The sequence below is a fragment of the Ovis aries genome, chromosome X, assembly GCF_016772045.2.
Source record: "Ovis aries strain OAR_USU_Benz2616 breed Rambouillet chromosome X, ARS-UI_Ramb_v3.0, whole genome shotgun sequence".
In the NCBI taxonomy this organism is placed as follows: domain Eukaryota; kingdom Metazoa; phylum Chordata; class Mammalia; order Artiodactyla; family Bovidae; genus Ovis; species Ovis aries.
In genome coordinates, this window is record NC_056080.1 from 73,082,505 (window position 1) to 73,100,296 (window position 17,792).

Below are 17,792 nucleotides of genomic sequence, written 5' to 3' on the forward strand. Positions count from 1 at the left end.
CTTGAATGCAGTCTCAAGAACTGCAGCACTCGGAGACAGAATGATTGACGTTCATTTCCAAGCCAAACTATTCAATGTCACAGTGATCCAAGTCTATGCCCCAACCAGTAATGCTGAAGAAGCTGAAGTTGAACAGCTATATGAAGACCTAAAAGACCTTCTAAAACTAACACCTGAAAAATATGTCTTTTTCACTATAGGGGACTGGAATGCAAGAGAAGGAAGTCAAGAGCTACCTGAAGTAACAGGAGAACCTCGCCTTGGAGTATAAAGAAAGCATGGGAAAGGCTAACAGAGTTTTGACAAGAGAGTGCACTAGTCATAACAAACACCCACTTCGAACAACACAGGAAAAAAACTCTACACATGGACATCACCAGATATTCACTACTGAGATCAGATTGATTACATTCCTTGCAGCAAAATATAGAGAAGTTATTAGTGTCACCATAAGCAAGACGGGAGCTGACTGTGGCTCAGATCGTGAACTCCTTATTGCCACATTCATACTTAAATGGAAGAAATAGGGAAAACCACTAGACCATTGAGGTATGACCTAAATCAAATCCCATATGATTATACACTGGAAGTGAGAAACAGATTCAAGGCATTAGATCTGATAGACAGCATGCCTGAAGAGCTATGGACAGAGGTACATGACATTGTACAGAGTCAGGGATCGAGACCATCCCCAATAAAAAGAAATGCAAAAAGGCAAAATGGTGGTCTGAAAGTGCTTTACAAATGGCTGAGAGAAGAAGAGAAGCAAAAGGCAAAGGAGAAAATGACAGATATACCCATTTGAATGCAGAGTTCCAAAGACTAGCAAGGAGAGATAAGAAAGCCTTCCTCAGTGATCTATGCAAAGTAACAGAGGAAAACAATAGAATGGGAAAGACTAAAGATCTTTTCAAGAAAATTAGTAACACCAGAGGGTTATTTCATGCAAAGATGGGCTCAATAAGGAACAGAAATCATATGGACCAAACATAAGCAGAAGATATTAAGAAGAGGTGGCAAGATTACACAGAAGAACTATACAAAAGATCTTCATGACCCAGATAGCCACGATGGTGTGATCATTCACCTAGAGCCAGATATCCTGGAATGTGAAGTCAAGTGGGACTTATGAAACATCAAAACAAACAAAGCTTGTGGAGGTGATGGAATTCCAGTTGAGCTATTTCAAATCCTAAAAGATGATGCTGTGAAAGTCTTGCACTCAATAGTCCAGCGAATTTGGAAAACTCAGCAGTGGCCATAGGACTGGAAAAGGTCAATTTTCATTCCAATCCTAAAGAAAAGCAATGCAAAGAATGCTCAAACTACCACACAATTGCACTCATCTCACATGCTAGAAAAGTGATGCTCAAAATTCTCCAAGCCAGGCTTCAACAGTATGTGAGCCGTGACGTTCCGAATGTCCAAGCTGGATTTAGAAAAGACAGAGGAACCAGAGATCAAATTGTCAACATCCGCTGGATCATTGAAAAATCAAGAGAGTTCCAGAAAATCATCTACTTCTGCTTTATTAACTATGCCAAAGCCTTTAACTATGTGGACCACAACAAACTGTGGAACATTCTTCAAGAGATGGGACTACCAGACCACTGCACCTGGCTCCTGAGAAATGTGCATGCAGGTCAAGAAACAAGTTAGAACTGGACATGAAACAACAGACTGGTTCCAAATCAGGAAAGGATTATGTCAAGGCTGCATATTGTTATTCTGCTTATTTAACTTACTTTCAGAGTACATCATGAGAAATGTTGTGCTGGATGAACCACAAGCTGAAATCAAGATTGCCAAGAGAAATATTAATAACCTCAGATATTCAGATGAAGCCACCCTTATGGCACAAAATAAAAATTGGTCTAATCACTTTCTGGCAAATAGATGGGGAAACAGTGGAAACAGTTACAGCCTTAGTTTTGGGGGCTCCAGAATCACTGGAGATGGTGACCTCAGCCATGAAATTAAAAGACACCTGCTCCTTGGAAGAAAAGTTATGACTAAACTAAACAGCATATTAAAAAGCAGAGACATTACTTTGCCAATAGAAGTCTATCTAGGCAATGCTATTATTTTTTTTTCAGAAGTCATGTGAGAATGTTAGAGTTGGAGTATAAAGAATGCTGAACACTGAAAAATTGATGCTTTTCAACTGTGGTGTTAGAGAATACTCTTGAGAGTCCCTTGGGCTGCAAGAAGATCAAGCCAGTCAATCCTAAAGGACTGTCCTGAATAACATTGGAAGGACTGCTGAAGCTGAATTTCCAATACTTTGGCCACCTGATGTGAATAACTGACTCAGTGGAAAAAAGACTGATGCTGAGAAAGATTGAAGGTGCAAGGAGAAGAGTATGACAGAGGGTGTGATGGTTGAATGGCATCATTGACTAGATGGACATGAGTTTGAATGAACTCCCCGGGTTGGTCATGGACAGGGAAGCCTGTCCTGCTGCAGACCATGGGATTGGAAGCAGTCGATCACGACCGTGTGATCTGAACCTGATGGTATTTTTGTTCCTAGTTTCTTTCTTTCTTTTCTTTTCAAGAATCTTCATACTGTTCTCCATAATATCTGCATCAATTTTCATTCCTACCAACAGTGCAAGAGGATTCCCTTTTCTCTACATGCTGTCTACATGCTGTCTACATGCTGTTTATTGTTTATAGATATGATGTTTTTTTATTTTTAAAATTAATTTATGTATTTTAAATGGAGACTAATTGCTTTATAATATTGTAGTGGGTTTTGCCATGCATAGAAATAAATGAGGCATGGGTGTACATGTGTCCCCCATCCTGAACCCCCCCCCCACCTCCCTCCACATCCTGTCCCTCAGGGTTGTCCCAGTGCACTGGCTTTGAGTGCTCTTTTCATGCATTAAACATGGACTGGTGATCTATTTCATATATGGTAATATACATGTTTCAATGCTATTCTCACAATTCATCCCACCCTTGACTTCTCCCACAGAGTCCAAAAACCTATTCTTTATATCTCTGTCTCTTTTGCTATCTCACATATAGGTATTTTGATGATGATTATTCTGACTGCTGTAAGGCAGTATCTCATTGTAGTTTTGATTTGCATTTCTCAAATAATGAGTGATGTTGAGCAGCTTTTCCTGTGCTCAGTATCCATTGTGTGTCTTCTTTGGAGAAATGTCTGTTTAGTTCTTCTGCCCACTTTTTGATCGGGTTAATTTTTTCCTGATACTGTGCTACATGAACTGCTTGTATATTTCAGAGATTAATCCATCGTCAGTTGCTTCATTTGCTATTATTTTCTCTCATTCTATGGGTTGTCTTTTTTTCTTGTTTATAGTTTCTTTCACTGAGAAAAATAATTTGAATTTAATTAAGTTCACTTTGTTTATTTTTATTTTCATTGCTCTACGAGGTGGGTCATAGAGGAACTTGCTGTAATTTATGCCAAAAAGTGTTCTGCCTATGTTTTCCTTTAAGAGGCTTAAAGATTCTCGTCTAGATTTAGGTCTTTACTCGATTTGACTTTATTTTTTGTATGATGTAAGGAAATGTCAGCAAATTTGGAAAACTCAGTAGGAGCCACAGTACTGGGAAAGGTTAGTTTTCTTCCCAATCCTCAAGAAGGGCAGTGCCAAAGAATGCTCAAGTTACTAAACAATTACATTCATTTAGCATGTTAGTAACTGGACATGGTACAACAAACTGGTTCCAAATAGGAAAAGGAGTACATCAAGGTGGTATATTGTCACCCTGCTTATTTGACTTATATGCAGAGTACATCATGAGAAACGCTGGACTGGAAGAATCACATGCTGGAATCAAGATTTCCAGGAGAAATATCAATAATCTCAGATATGCAGATGACACCACCCATATGGCAGAAAGTGAAAAGGAACTAAAAAGCCTCCTGATGAAAGTGAAAGTGGAGAGTGAAAAATTTGGCTTAAAGCTCAACATTCAGCAAACAAAGGTCATGGCATGTGGTCCCATTACTTCATGGGAAGTAGATGGGGAAACAGTGGAAAAGGTGTCAGACTTTATTTTTTGGACTCCAAAATCACTGCAGATGGTGATTGCAGCCATGAAATTAAAAGACGCTTACTCCTTGGAAGAAAAGTTATGACAAACCTAGATAGCATATTGAAAAGCAGAGACATTACTTTGCCAACAAAGGTCCGTCTAGTCAAGGCTATGGTTTTTCCAGTGGTCATGTATGTATGTGAGAGCTGGACTATGAAGAAAGCTGAGAGCTAAAGAATTGATGCTTTTGAACTGTGGTGTTGGAGAAGACTCTTGGGAGTCCCTTGGCCTGCAAGGAGATCCAACCAGTCCATCCTGAAGGAGATCAGCCCTGGAAGTTCTTTGAAATTAATGATGCTAAAGCTGTAACTCCAAAACTTTGGCCACCTCATACGAAAAGTTGATTCATTGGAAAATATTCTGATTCTGGGAGGGATTGGGGGCAGGAGGAGAAGGGGAACACAGAGGATGAGATGGCTGGATGGCATCACTGACTCGATGGACATGAGTCTGAGTGAACTCCGGTGTTGTTGATGGACAGGTAGGCCTGGCGTGCTGCGATTCATGGGGTTGAAAAGAGTCGGACACGACTGAGTGACTGAACTGTACTGAAAGTTTATGCTTAAAATCTTTCAAGCAAGGCTTCATTAGTACATGAAGCAAGTACATCCAGATGTGTAAGCTGGGCTGAGAAAAGGCAGAACAAGAGATCAAATTGCCAGCATTCATTGGATCATAGACAATGCAAGGGGATTACAGAAAAACATCTACTTCTGCTTCATTAACTATGCAAAAGCCTTTGTGTGGATCACAACAAACTGGAAAATTCTTAAAGAGATGGGAATACCAGACCATCTTACTTACCTGTCTCTTGAGAAACCTGTATGCAGGTCAAGAAGTGCAACAGTTAGAACCAGACATGGAACAAATGACTGATTCAAAATTGGGAACAAAGTACAACAAAGAAGTCACCCTGCTTATTTAATTTATATACAGAGTACATCTTGCTAAATGCTAGGCTGGGTGAATCATAAGCTGGACTCAAGATTGCTGAAAAAATTGCAACAACCTCAGATATGCAAATGATACCACTCTAATGGCATAAAGTGAAGAGGAATTAAAGATCCTCTTGATGGGGATGATAATTCTGACAAAAGAGAATTAAGGAGTTGGCGTAAGGCTCATCATTTAAAAGGCTAAGACCATGACATTTGGTACTGTCACTTCATGGCAAATAGAAGGGGAAAAAGTGGAAGCAGTAGCAGATTTTATTTTCTTGGGCTCCAAAATCACTGCTGTCTGTGATTATAGCAATGAAATTAACAGACCCTTGCTCCTTGGAAGAAAAATATAGCAAACCTAGACAGTATGTTCAAATGTAGAGACATCTCTTTGCCAACAGATGTCTGTATAACCAAAGTTATGGTTTTTCCAGTAGTCATGTAAGGTCGTGATAGCTGGACAATTAAAAAAAAAAAGGCTTAGCACTAAAGGATAAATTCTTTCAAATTGTGGTGTGGCAGAAGGCTATTGAGAGTCACTTTTACAACAAGGAGATCAAACAAGTCAACCCTAAAGGAAATCAACTTTTAATATCCATTAGGACTGATGCTGAAGCTGAAACTCCAATACTTTGGCCACCTGATGTAAAGAGCTGACTCATTTGAAAAGACCCTGATCCTGGAAAAGACTGAAGACAAAAGAAGAAGGGGGTGGCAGAGGATGAGTTTTGCATAGCATCGCTGACTCAATAGACAAGAATTTGAAAAAAAAAATCTGGGAAATAGTGAAGGACAGGGAAGCCTAGCATGCTGCAGTCCATAGGATCATAAAGTGCTAGAAACCACTGAACACACACACATACACATGAAGCATTCTCTTCATTTGTTTACATGTAGCTGTCTGGATATCCCAGCACCACTTATTGAAGAGACTATCTTTCTCCATTGGGTATTCTTGCCTTCTTTGTCTAAGGTAATGTATCCATAGGTGTGTGGGTTTAGATCTGTGTTTTCTACCTTGTTCCATTGGCTTGTATTTCTGTTTTTGTGCCAGTACCCTACTATCTTAATGACTGTAGCTTTGTTGTATTGTATGGAGTCAGGAAGCGTGATTCTTACAGCTACATTCTCCTCTTTGTTTTAAATATAAATTTATTTATTTTAATTGTAAGCTAATTGCTTTACAATATTGTATTGGTTTTCTCATACATCAACTTGAATCTGCCATGGGTGTACATGTGTTCCCCATCCTGAACTCCCCTCCCATCTCCCTTCCCATACCATCCTTCTGGGTCATTCCAGTGCACCAGCCCCGAGCATCCTGTATCATGCATTGAACCTGGACTGGCGATTTGTTTCACATATGACATTATACATGTTTCAGTGCCATTCTCCCAAATTATTCCACCCTCGCCATCTCCTGTGGAGTCCAAAAGACTGTTTCATACATCTGTGTCTCTTTTGCTGTCTCTCATACAGGGTTATCGTTACTATCTTTCTAAATTCCATATATACGCGTTAGTATACTGTATTGGTGTTTTTCTTTCTGGCTTACTTCACTCTGTATAATAGGCTCCAGTTTCATCCACCTCATTAGAACTGATTCAAATGTATTTTTTTAATGGCTGAGTAATACTCCATTGTGTATATGTACCACAGCTTTCTTATCCATTCGTCTGCTGAGGGGTATCTAGGTTGCTTACATGTCCTGGCTATTATAAACAGTGCTGCAATGAACATTGAGGTACACCTGTGTCTTTCAATTCTGGTTTCCTCGGTGTGTATGCCCAGCAGTTGGATTGCTGGGTCATAAGGCAGTTCTATTTCCAGTTTTCTAAGGAATCTCCAAACTGTTCTCCATAGTGGCTGCACTAGTTTGCATTCCCACCAAAAGTGTAAGAGGGTTCCTTTTTCTCCACACCTTCTCCCACATTTATTGCTTGTAGACTTTTGGATCACAGCCATTCTGACTGGCGTGAAATGGTACCTCATTGTGGTTTTGATTTGCATTTCTCTGATAGTGAGTGATGTTGAGCACCTTGTCATGTGTTTGTTAGCCATTTGTATGTCTTCTTTGGAGAAATGTTGGTTTAGTTCTTTGGCCCACTTTTTGATTGGGTCATTCATTTTCCTAGAATTGAGCTGCAGGAGTTGCTTGTATATTTTTGAGATTAATTGTTTGTCATTTGCTTCATTTGCTATTATTTTCTCCCATTCTGAAGGCCGTCTTTTCATCTTGCTTATAGTTTCCTTTGTTGTGCAGAAGCTTTTAATTTTAACTAGGTCCCATTTGTTTATTTTTGCTTTCATTTCCAGTATTCTGGTAGGTGGGTCATAGAAGATCCTGCTGTGATGTACATCAGAGAGTGTTTTGACTATGTTCTCCTCTAGGAGTTTTATAGTTTCTGGTCTTACATTTAGATCTTTAATCCATTTTGAGTTTATTTTTGTGTATGGTGTTAAAAAGTGTTCTAGTTTCATTATTTTACAAGTGGTTGACCAGTTTTCCCAGCACCATTTTAAAAAAAGATTGTCTTTTCTCCATTGTATATTCTTGCCTCCTTTGTTGAAGATAAGGTGTCCACAGGTGTGTGGATTTATTTCTGGGCTTTCTATTTTGTTCCATTGATCTATATTTCTGTCTTTGTGCCAGTACCATAGTCTCTTGATGACTGTGCCTTTGTAGTAGAGCCTGAAGTGAGGCAAGTTGATTTCTCCAGTTCCATTCTTCTTTCTCAAGATTCTTTGGCTATCTGGGACGTTTTGTCTTTCCACACAGATTGCGAAAAATTTTGTTCTACTTATGAAAAATACCACTGGTAGCTTGATAGGGATTGTATTGAATCTGTAAATTGATTTTTCCAACCCAAAAGTATGGTATACTTCCCTATCTGTGTTCTCTTTGATTTCTTTCATTAATGTGTTATAGTGTTCTGCATAAAAGTTTTTTTTTTCTCACTTTAGCTATGTTTGCTGCTGCTGCTGCTAAGGCGCTTCAGTCATGTCTGATTCTGTGTGACCTCATAGACTGCTATGTTTATTCCTAGATATTTTATTATTTTTGTTGAAATGTTTTATGGGATTGGTTACTTAATTTTTATTTCTGACTTTTCACTGTTAGTGTATAGTCAATGGATTTATGTGCATTAATTTTATATCCTGTGACTTCACTGTATTCCTTGATTAGATCTAGTAATTTTCTGGTGGTGTCTTTAGTTTTTTTTTTTTTTTTTATGTACAGTACCATGTAATCTGCAACTAGTGAGAGTTTTACTTATTTTCCATTTTAGATGATCTTTATTTGTTTTTTTTTTTTCACTGATTTCTGTTGTTTGAACTTCCAAAACTATGTTGCATAATGATCCTGAGAGTGGGCATCATTGTCTTTTTCCTTATCTTAGAGGAAATTCTTTCCATTTTTCACCATTAAGAATAATGTTTGCTCTGCCTTTGTCATATGCAGCCTTCATTTTGTTGAGAAACATTCTTTCTATGCTTGTTTTCTTTTTTTAATAAAAAATGTGTAATAAATCTTGTTAAAAGCTTTTTTCTGTATTTATTGTGATGATCATATGGTTTTTAACTCTCCTTCAAGAAACAAGAGAAATGTCAAATAAACAACCTTACATTACACCTAAAGCAACTAACAAGATAGTTCCATAACATCTATTCTGCTTTATTGTCTATGCCAAAGCCTTTGTGTGGATCACAATAAACTATGGAATGTTCTTCAAGAGATGGCGAACCAGACCACCTCATCTGCCTCTTGAGAAACCTGTATGGAGGTCAGGAAGCAACAGTTAGAACTGGACATGGAACAACAGACTGGTTTCAAATTGGGAAAGGAGTACGTCAAGCCTGTGTATTGTCACCCTGGTTGTTTAACTTATATGCAGAGTTTATCATGAAAAACACTGGGCTGGATGAAGCACAGGCTGGAATCAAGATTGCCGGGAGAGATATCAATATCTCAGATATGCAGATGACACCACCCTTATGGCAGAAGGTGAAGAAGAACTAAACAGTCTCTTGATGAAAGTGAAAGAGAGTGAAAAAGTTGGCTTAAAGCTCAACATTCAGAAAACTAAGATCATGGCATCCAGTCTCATCACTTCATGGCCAATAGATGGGTCAACAGTGGAAACAGTGGCTGACTTTATTTTTCGGGGATCCAAAATCACTGCAGATGGTGATTGCAGCCATGAAATTAAAAGATACTTACTCCTTGGAAGGAAAGTTATGATCAACTTAGATAGCATATTGAAAAGCAGAGACATCACTTTGTCAACAAAGGTCCGTCTAGTCAAAGCTATGGTTTTTCCAGTGGTCATGTATGGATGTGAGAGTTGGACTACAATGAAATCTGCGTGCAGAAGAATTGATGTTTTTGAACTGTGGTGTTGGAGAAGACTCTTAAGAGTCCCTTGGACTGCAAGGAGATCCAACCAGTCCATTCTGAAGGAGATCAGTCATGGATGTTCATTGGAAGGACTGATGTTGAAGCTGAAACTCCAGAACTTTGGCCACCTCATACGAAGAGCTGACTCATTTGAAAAGTCCCTGATGCTGGGAAAGTTTGAGGGCAGGAGAAGAAGGGGCGGCAGAGAATGAGATGGTTGCATGACATCACCAACTCAATGGACATGGGTTTGGGTGGACTCTGGGAGTTGGTGATGGACAAGGAGGCCTGGTGTACTGTGGTTCATGGGGTCACAAAGAGTCAGTCACGACTGAGTGACTGAACTGACTGAAAGCAACTAGAAAAAGAATAACAACAACACCAAAAACAAGTTACTACAAGGAAAGTAATCTAAAGATCAGAGCAGAAATAAGTGAAAAAGAAATGAAGGACACAATAGCAAAGATCAATAAAACTAGAAGTTCTTTCTTTGAGAAGATAAACAAAATTGACAAACCTTTGGCCAGACTCATTAAGAAAGAAAGGTTGAAGACTCAAATCAATAAAATAGAAGTAAAAGTGAAGTCACACCTGACAATGCAGAAATGCAAGGGATCATAAGAGACTACCACAAGTAGCTATAATCCAGTAAATTGGACAAACTGGAATAAATGGGCAAAGTCTTAGAAAAATATAACCTTCCCAAACTGAAACAAGAATAAATAGAAAATAGGAGCAGACCAATAACAAGCACAAAAATGTAAATTGTTATAAAATATTTTCCAACAAGCAAAGGACAAAATGGGTTCACAGGTGAATTCAATCAACAGTTTAGAAAACAGATAATACCTGTCCTGCTCAAACTCGTCCAGAAAATTGCAAAGGAAGGAAAACTCCCAAATTCATTCTACAAAGCCACCATCACTCTGAAACCAAAACCAGACAAAGATAACACACACACACACACACACACACACACACACACACACACAAATTACAGACAAATATCACTGATATGCATAAATGCAAATATCCTCAATGAAGTTCTAGCAAATGGAATAGAATAACACATTTAGAAAAAAATCATACATCACGAAAAAGTGGACTTTCTTGCAGAGAAGCAAGGATTCTTCAATATATTCTTTGGCCACATTAAGGTCTTATATTTCTGAGATTTTTGTGTACACCAATTAAAATTTATTTCTTTTCCTTCTATTAATCTGTCTTTTGTCAATTTTATTATTAATTCATCCACAAAAACTCAAGCATGTAGAGGGAGAAATTTCCCCCTACCCAACATTTGGCAAGTCAGCAAGAGACTATTGGACCCTGCTTTCTGCTTAGAATCACCTGCAAAGAAGAGATTTTGTGACATTTAGCAAAGTCTGGCCAAAAATATTGAGACTTTCCTGGTGGCTTAGACGATAAAAGCATCTGCCTACAATGCAGGAGACCCAGGTTCGATCCTTGGATTGAGAAAATCCCCTGGAGAAGGAAATGACAACCAATTCCAGTGTTCATGCTTGGAAAATCCCATGGACAGAGGAGCCTGCTAGGCTGCAGTCTATGGAAGTGTCAAAAGAGCCGGACATGACTGAGTGACTTCACTTTCGGACTTTTTGGCAGAAAATAAGATTCCTTACAATATCAGCCTGCCTGCAAGGTCTAGTGGAAGAAAAAGTTGTATGGATAATAGTTCTCTTGGTCTAGTTTTTTGAACTAGCAACCCTAGGAGATCCTTTTCCTTCCTGAGATCCCCAATGTTTTTTTTTTTTTTTTATTGTTTCTTTTGTTTTGTTTATCATTGAGGAAGAACCATTGGGGTAGATTTCAGACATAGGTCCTAGAAGTTTGCTGCTAAGGAGGTCTTACAAACCAGTGAGTTAACAATTCTCACCAGAGCAGTATTTATTTAGGTAAACATTGCTGCAAATTCTTTGTGTAAAATCCAAATGAGCTTTTTTTTTTTCTTTCATCTTGTTCTATGTCCTGAGAACTTGGCTTTGTATCCAGTGAGAATATTCTCTCTGTCCTTAACTATCCAGAAGGTGTATTTTTGGGGTGCATCTGGTGGCTAGTTGAATAGATTGGGTTTCTGAGACATGAAGTTACAAGTAACACTCTCTTTGGCCATACCAGCTTTCAGGAAATGTTTTCATAAGTGATTCCAGTCCATAAGGGACCTTTGTCACTTCAACATAAATTTCTTACACGTACTGGTAAAGTTCCACTCCAGGGACACCTACTCAGGGGCATAAATTTGTATATTATGCACTTTATTGTGAAACACCAGAAACCCTATTTTCACTACATTATTGTTACTATCTGCAGTAAGAAATGTAGGAGCATGAGAGGATGGTCATGTCCCTGGTCTTGGGTGCGTCCTTGGAATGGGCCACTAAGAGAGTGTCCTTGGTTTTGCACGGGAAAGAATTCAAGAGCAAACTATAGTAAAGTGAAAGCAGGTTTATTTAAAGATATACACACTCCATAGACAGAGTATGGGCTGTCTCAGAAGGTCTGAGGCAACTCCAGAGCATGGGGCTGTCTAGCAAAATCAGAGTGGCCCTGAAGTGTGGGGGTGGTTAGTTTTTATGGGCTGAGTAATCTCATAGGCTAATGAGTGAAGGAATATTCTAACTATCTTGGAGAAAGGATGGGGATTTCTAGGAACTGGTGTACCACCCACTTTTTGACCTTTCAAAGTGAGCCTCAGAACTGTCATGATGCCTGTGGGAGTGTCATTTAGCATGCTGATGCATTACATTGAGTGTATAATGAAGCTCAAAGTCTAATGGAAGTTTAATATTTTGACACCTTGGGCCTAGTAGGTTCTAACCATTTTTTTTGGTGCTATCCTATTCTTCTTAATGGTTGTGTCACTGTTTTCAGGGTTATGCCCTGTCTCCTTCCTTGCAGTTTCACAAAGGATTTTTACTTTCTTAGACTAGGTCTGAGAATAATCTTTTGGATCTTGTGAGGACTATATATTCTCTTGTGAGATGCCTCTTGTATGTTTTCTTTCAATCCATAAAAAAGGCTTATTGGTATAATGCATTATTTGAAATCACTGAAAGTACCCACTTGTTGATGATCAGATAATGGATTTAAACTGGCTATATTTAAAATAAAAAAATAAATTGTGTCACATCAGTACTCACATTACCTTTGTCACATTGGTACTTATGGGATGCACAAACTGAAGGAAAAAAAAAAAAGTATGATGACCAGCCTTAAGGAATCCCTTATTAGGATGAAAAAAAAAATACACACACACAGATAAAAACTTAAAGATCCAACAGAAATTATTTTTTAAACCCTATCTCTTCAGCTATCCCATAGTTCTTCCTGAGATTAATCAGAAAATAAATCATCTGGAAGCAAATATTCAAGGGCTAATAAAAATACTGTTTTCGTCTTGCAAATCTCTACAAAAGACTCACCTCTATTCAAGGGCTATATTCATCTCTATTCAAGGGCTAATATCTTCAAGGGCTAATAAAATGCTGTTTTTGTCTTGCAAATCTCTACAAAAGACAAAAGACTCACCTATATGTACCAATTCTAAGGCTGTGCCTATCCCTCTCAAAATGTTTGTAGGATATTGGAGCAAAATTCTCTTATATCCAGGAAAAAATTAATATTACTACCGTAACACTTATGATAATAGGCAAAAATACACCAAAACTCCTAGCATAAAACTTGTGTTTTCCTTATCTGCCCTCTAAAATGATAAAACTCATCATGTCTTTGAAATGTAAACACAGCTCACATTGCCTGAGATTGAACACAGGTTATATTAATTAGTAGAATCTACAACAACAACAAAAAATTACAAAGGGAACAAGGTATTTTAAAAAACAAACTGCTGTAAGAACTGTCTTGCCCAAACACCTTCTTTAAAATTGCTTGTCCAGGGCAAATACAAACAAACCATACACATTTTCTCCACAAGCAATAAAAACAATATATCTAAATGAGTTAAAGTGAAAATGAAAGTGTTAGTCACTCAGTCATGTCCAATTCTCTTGCGACCTCATGTACCAGGCTCCTCTGTTCATGGGATTCTCTAGGTAAGAATACTTGAATAGGTTACATTCACTTCTCCAGGGCCTCTTCTCAACCCAGGGATCAAATCTGGGTCTTGCTCATTGTGGGCAGATTTTTTTACCATCTGAGCCTCCAGGGAAGCCCTACATATATGTGAGTAAACTTAGTTTATTCAAACAATTGTTTACAAACTAGTGGATTTTGTATTGTACCTGATTTGTAACTAAAGGTTTAAAATGAAAGCATAAGATCTTTGGTTGTGCTGTCTATATGCTTTTAGGTGTACAGTTTAGAAATTGTATTTTTCTACCTCAAGATATTATTGCCAAAACTAATGTGTAAAAGAGCTCTACATGATTAGCTAAAACACATATTTTTTCATATAATAAAAGTTAACTCCAAAGTTTTTTAAAGTAACATAATCTAGGATAAACTTGAGTAAATAAAAGCTAATTTTAAGCTTATTGGTTTAATTTATACAGGTATGTCTTCAGAGTTAGCATTAAATATAATGCCAGTAAATAACTGTTGTTCAACATGAGTTTGCTAGTCAGGTGGGTTAATGTTACCTCTGTTGCAAAGTATGTAAATATAAATAAACAAACAAATAAACAAACTTAAGATATGCCTGTTTTTAAGGTCTAATGAAATTTTCATAAGTATTTTAATAATTATTTTAAAGAATAAATGGAATAAATATATTTAAATATGTTTTCAGTTTTTAGCAACAATTGTGTTATGATATGTCTACTTAGTTTCCTAAACCTCTTTGGTAATTTACATCCTTACAGTTTTCTAAGTTAAATTAAATAATGGAAATTCATTGAATGTCTAGATCATGTTCAAATAAGATGAAATAATAAAATATTAATTGCTAAATAAATTTTAGTTTGCCTACCTTTGACCTCATAATACACAAACACTAGGGATGTCTGGGTCCACTAGTAAATACACCTTGCGTTTTATTGAAATATTGTACTGTGAAGTACCATATATTTCCAGAAAATACAAAATGGGTTTATAAGTATTCCAAATCACAAAATAAGAGAGCTCACAATTGTTTGCTTCTTTATTTTTACTAAAAAAAAAATCAAAGAATTAAAAATTTTAATTGTTTTTTTTTTTGTGTGTGTGTGTGGTTAAAACTACCAGATATAATAATAGAAATAAGATGTGTTTGGGGGTAAGAAAAGTTATTAGAAATGAAGGGTTTTTTGTTGTTGTTAACAAAAAAAGTGATTCTATCTTAAAGCAGATTATTTCTAAATGGGAAAGTAAATAATGGACAAGCTGAAATGAGCATAAAATTTATAAAAGTTTTGTGAAAAAAAGGATCTTTTGAAATGAATTGTATGTGTTGTCAAGACAAGATTGGAATGAGTTTACTTAAGTAAATGAATTTTATTATCAAAAGCAAACTGATGCAAATTTGAAATTCTTTTTTCTCTATTAAAAGGACAAAGTATTTCTCTGTTGGTATTTTCTTAATAACAAGGATTAAAGTTTTATTTTAATTTTAATTAAACTGCTTAGGAAAAGTTTCATGACTTGTCAAAATAATTACTTATGTTCTGTTTTCTTTATAAGAATTTTGATTACTTAAGACAACCCTAGGGCTCTCAATATTAAAAGAGCTAAGTTTTTCTCAGAACAATATAACCTTCTACATTTGCTGATGAATATTTTTTATTATTATTTTGGCTAAATTAATCCATAAGCATTGTTTCACAGTGACCTAAGTGTTTTAACATCATTTTTTATATTTTAGACAAATTCCCCCAAATAAAATAATAAAGTCTTATAGAGTTAGAACTAATTTTGATGTATGAGGTATTTCAGATATCCCTGAATCATTCCAAAGAGTGGCTTTCTCTCTTAATAATAAAAAAAGAGATATGTTAAACTATTTACGTATATTTGATATATTAAATTACATGAAAAGCATCATTAAATAATAAATTGAAGGCTTATTTATGTTGTATCTGTATAGATATATACTACAAATGTTCTAAAAATTGTGTGAAATTCCTGGAAGTCTTATATATCCTGGCAGAAAATGTGATCTGTCATCAAAATTGAGGCTCACTCTAAAAGAACTGAACCGGAATATCAGGAAATGTCCTAACTGACTTTCATGCCAAGGCAGCAGCAACAGAATATCTAAAGATTGATGGGACATCTGAATGAAGTACATTAAAATTATGAAGAAATTTGACCCCAGCTGCAATACTTTTGTCATCCTGATGCCTCTGTAAGATGACAACAGTCTGCTCCTGAATCAGAATATTTAAGATAGGAATTTCAAAGATGGTGAAAAGTAAGATGTGAAATTCATCTCTCCCCACAAATGCATCAAGAATACATTTACAAATGTAAAAATTCTCACAGAGCACCTGCTGAACACTAGCAGAAGACCTCAGACACCTAAAAAGACAAGAATGGTCCTCACATAATAGGATAGGATGAAAGAAAGAAGAGAAAGGGATGATTGGAAGTAAAATGGGACCTGCACCCCTGGTAGGGAGGTGAAGTTGAGAATAGCTTAGATGGGGAGATCCTTTCTCTTGTGGGAATATCAGTTGCATAAAAGAGAGCCTCATGCCTCAGAGGAGAGCTCAACAGCTGGTCTGTGGCAAATAGGGAAGAGTGATATTTATAGATGGTCTCTGCCACAGCCCTACATACTCCAGCTTGAAAGAGAATTCTACTCGTATGCAAGGTGGCTGGGTGTTGGAATGTGGTGTTTGGAGAGCAAACCTAGGAATGGTATGCAGTTGACTTTGGCTTCCCTGGTGGTGCAGAGGTTAAAGCGTCTGCCTGCAACGTGGGAGACCTGGGTTCTATCCCTGGGTTAGGAAGATCCCCTGGAGAAGGAAATGGCAACCGACCCCAGTATTCTTGCCTGGAGAATCCTATGGACGGAGGAGCCTGGCGAGCTACAGTCCAGTCCACGGGTCGCGAAGAGTTGGACACGACTGAGCGACTTCACTTTCACTATAAAGAGACAGGCTGAGGGGATGGGAGTGAGGAGTTGTAAAACTAGGAATGCTTTTGGAGAAAGCCTGGACTGCCACAGAATCAAAGTGCCAGCGTTGATATACATTCCAGCTTCTCTCAGTCCCTGACTTCACAGGCTCTAGGGACAGATCCTGTTGGTGTACCCCCTGCAATCAACTCCTCTGCATCCACCTCTCACTCTGGCTTATACCCTCATTTTGATCACTGCTTTATGGGGTCACATATTCTAGCCTCTACACAAGCACATTTCTACCTGGATGACCTGCTTGCCCAGATCATTGACTGAGTTCTTTCCTGCCTTACAGGCCTGTGTACTCTTGCAACTTCTGGAGCAGACTTTAGTGGGAGGAACACATGCAGAGGTGGGATTGAAACCATAGCTGAGCCCCAAAGGTTTGTGTGACTGAGTAAAAAGTGCTGAACTCTCTCCTCGCAGGTGTATGATCCATGGATTTACACTTCTACTGATTAAGTATCTGCAAAAAAAAAAAAAAATCTAATAGGACAGCAGTTGCTTCTGGAGTTGGAATACGTCTAACTTTAGCAGCTGTAGGTTTCTAGGCATGTACACATGAGGATAGGGCCAGGCTAGACTCCAAGCTGCTTCCATATCATCCATAGTGGGCCAAGTTACATGACTCTTTCAGTCTTAGGATATGACTTCAATGGATCTGCACCAGTGCCATGGTGACCACAATACCTGAGAGCCACTGGGGTCAATTGCTGGCATACGCACAGTTAAAGTGGAACTGAGAGCACTGACAACTACAATGTACTTTGTTACCCCACACAATGGGCAAAAGGGACACACAAAGGGACACAACAGAGCACATTCACAAGGAAATAGCTCCAGAGGAGGAATACTCAGGGCTTCTCTCCCAGCAGAAGTCCTCCAGTGCTGCCTGCCTCTCACCACAGATGAGAAACACAGCTGGGAAACAGATCAGTGGCCCTCTATACAAATAATTAGGTATTATTACCTGATTATTACCTCTTGTCAGTGGCCCAGACCTGCAAATCAGTGACAATCCCAGCACAAAGGGGAGGCTCTTTTCAATATCAAGGGCAGGCTCTGTTCACTGCAACACTGAAGAAATTTCCTATCAAGGTGATAACAGCACAAACCTTGGGTACTAACTCACCCACCAGGGGGGCGGGGGAAAAACACAAGGAGCAAGAGAGACTAGTATCCTGTAACTTGAGGAAAGGAGGTAAGTTTAACAAAATTAAAAATACAGTACGTTTAACAAAATGAGAAGACAGATGAAGAAGCGAGTGAGTTGAAGGTATAAAGAAAAACTAAATGA